General features: G+C 42.0%; 1 pseudogene across 1 annotated transcript; it reads right to left on the minus strand.

The window, feature by feature from the left end:
* Positions 1–1967: 1967 nt before the first annotated feature.
* LOC308241732 (S-methyl-5'-thioadenosine phosphorylase-like) lies at positions 1968–2978 on the minus strand (annotated as a pseudogene). Its single transcript has 2 exons — positions 2316–2978; positions 1968–2085 (listed from the first exon to the last, which is right to left on the minus strand). The product of its transcript is annotated as an S-methyl-5'-thioadenosine phosphorylase-like (transcript).
* Positions 2979–3229: the final 251 nt, after the last annotated feature.

Here is a 3229-nt window from a genome sequence, read left to right on the forward strand (position 1 = left end):
ATGACAGAGAATTAAAGATGCCTTCATGAGCAACATGTACACATACATATTATATTACAGAACATCTTGGGTCAAGGATCTTAGAGGTAGAGCCTAAGACAGGGACTCTTATTCCAATGACATTAGGAAAGTTCCCTCAGGAGAAGCAAGGGGAGGGAAACAGGATAGGGTAGGGAAACAAACTAACCAAGCATGTGGCCTCATTTGGACACTTGCTTAAGTCTGATCTCTTGGGGAAGTTTTGAAACACAAATTGCACCACAGGGTTAGTCTCACATTATGACGAGTGGACCAATTATTGTACTGCTGTGTCAGTCTGTCATTGATCGGCTTCTTGAAGCAAGGGCGAGGGGTTAGTCCCTTAAGAAAGTAGCTCCCTATTGGCCAAGAGCAATTCTCTGAAAAAGAAGCAACAGTAAATTATTCTAGTCAACAATCCAGCAACAGAGTGATGGGTACAAGGTCTAGATGTACTATCGTTAAGGAAATTGGCTCTTTAATAGCTTAGCTTTCCAGGAGTGAAGGAAGACAGGGGTTTAAAGGCAATATGTTCGATATCTTTTGTTAGACCCTAGAGCCCTTTCTTTCTCTGCTTTGGGCTGCATTTCCTGGAAGGTGGAATGTATGAACTGCATCAAATGTGCTCTTGACTTTTGGCTTCCGATTGAGTCAGACCAATGGGATCACCTTCAGGAGCATAAGGAGCAAGACGAACTCCATTCCTATACTGTTTACATGTGCTGGCGGCATGCCTGTCCTGAAGGTCACAGTACCTTCAGGCAGCCCACTCTGTCAGGGTTTGGGAAATCCTTCCTCTCTTGTCATTTTATGTATTTTTTCTTTCTCAGTAATTTTTATTTTTAAAATAACTTCACTCTTTGATTATATTCATGTAGAAATAAAATGTGAAGACAAAAAAAAAATAAAGAAAATTAAAATGATCCAGTATACCCCCAAAATACAATAACAAAAATTCTATTTCTTGCTAGTCTTTTTGTACATGTATGTAGGATTTTAAAACAAAATTAGTACTGTAAAATGCTCACATGTCCTTTTTCTCATTTTATATTACAAAGCAACCAATTCTTCAGCCCAGTTGGCTTGGCTCAGTGGTTGAGCATCGATCTGTGAACCAGGAGGTCACGGTTTCAATTCCTGGTTAGGGCACATGCCCGGGTTGAGGGCTTGATCCCCAGTGTGGAGGGTGCAGGAGGCAGCCAATTAATGATTCTCTCTCATCATTGATGTTTCTCTCTCTCTCTCTCTCTCTCTCTCTCTCTCTCTCTCTCTCTCTCCCTTCCTCTCTGAAATCAATAAAAAAAATATTTTTTTAAAAAAACAACAACATGATCTTCAGTTGGGTGCTTTACAATCGAATTAGAGCTAAACCATAATTTATTTCCAATTTTTGGATATTCATATTGTATTGAATACTTGCTATTAAAACTAGTACTACATTTAGACACCCTTTATATATATTTCTTTGTATGCATGTCTACTTTTTTAGAGATACATTTTTAAAGATAAAAGGAGTGGAGTAACCAGCACAAAAAGTGTATTTTTAAGCCTTTTGATACATTTACCAAACCACACTCTAGACAGATTGTACCAGTTTACAGTGACACCAATAAATAGTCTAAGAGGCCCATTTTATCTTCATATTCCTCGGCAACATAGGAACCTGTCACCTCCCACCCTTTATTGTTATGCATTTAATGGGGGAAGGGTGTATTGTCTTTTTTCTAAAGGGTTGGAATTTTCCATGTTTACTGGTCATTTACTTTCCCTCTGTTTTTTGAAGCAGTCCATGTCTTTCAGAAGGCATCTTTCACATTGGCATGGTCTTATCACATGCTCTTCCTTAGTGAGCAAGGGCATGAAAGCTTTTCCACATTTCAGATTAAACAGGCTTTCTCCCAAATGACTAGCATTAGAAAGGCTTATCTTCTGGGCATTCATGCTCTATTTTAATGTCTTGGAAATAACACAGAGAACTAGGTCGTATTCTTCAGGTGATGGAGGGTTTCTGACCATTCCATGGGACCTATCTGAGGCATGGCAGTAACGAGCAAACTTTTGGCATTTCTTTCAGGCTCTTTTTTTATTTTCATTTTTAAATATATTTTTATTGATTTCAGAGAGAAAGGGAGAGGAAGAAAGAGATAGAAGCATCAATGATGAGAGAGAGTCATTGATTGGCTGCTTCCTGCATGCCTCCTACTTGGGATGAGCCTGCCACCTGGGCATGTGCCTAGATCTGGAATCCAACCCTAACTTCCTGGTTCATAGGTTGCCGCTCAACCATTGAGACATGCCAGTAAGGCTCTTTCAGGGTCTTTAAAACCGGGCCCACCAAAACCACTTCCTCGCACTGCTTCCAGCAATCCTAATCTGTTGCTATGGTCATACTTGCATAGCTAAGTCCAGCCTTCTTAGCAAGAATCACCTCTGGAACTGTGGTCATGTTGATAACATGCATCCCCTATGTGGGAAACATGAAACTTTCTGCGTGGGAACTAAAACGAGGTCCTTGAATTGTGAGCACTGTCACTAGCTTCTTAGCAGTCTCTATGAGGACCCTCTGGTTTGGGGGCAGAACGGCTCAGCCACTGGGATATCGCACACTCCTCTGGCACGGGAGGGACTCCCATCCTAGAAGGTCTGAGGCCTCATGGTGGTTCTGTCGATGAACTGGTCAGTAATGACGACATCGCCGGCTGAATCTCTTCCCTCAAGGAACCACAAGCTGTGGTCACTGTGACATGAGTACAACCCTCCTCCTTCAAAGCCCAGATGTTTGCCTGATAGTTGACTTTTGAAGGCATGATGGTATGCTGCCTCCCATGCCTTGCAAGGAGGACACAATCAACATTCTTTATCTTTCCCAAAACGAAGGCATCAGAAGGCTTGCCAAGTGGAGTATCCACATATTTCTCGGTTCTTTCTTCTAAGATTTCTGCAATGATTCCCATCTTCATGGCTGCGGGGGTGGGCAAGCGGGGCAAAGAAGCAGAGCAGGTTCCCTTTCTTGTCATTTTACGTGGAAGAGTGTTAATGGTGCTTTGCTATTGCTAGCTTCATGATGGAGCATACATCCTGCTTAAACCATTGTAAAGAGTTTCCTCATTAAGATTTCTTCATAGCCCTAGCTGGTTTGGCTCAGTGGATAGAGCATTGCAGTTTGGATCTGGGCAAGGGCACATGCCCAGGTTGAGGGCTCAATCCTCAG

This window comes from Plecotus auritus (genome assembly GCF_963455305.1).
Source record: "Plecotus auritus genome assembly, chromosome: 1".
NCBI classification, from domain to species: domain Eukaryota; kingdom Metazoa; phylum Chordata; class Mammalia; order Chiroptera; family Vespertilionidae; genus Plecotus; species Plecotus auritus.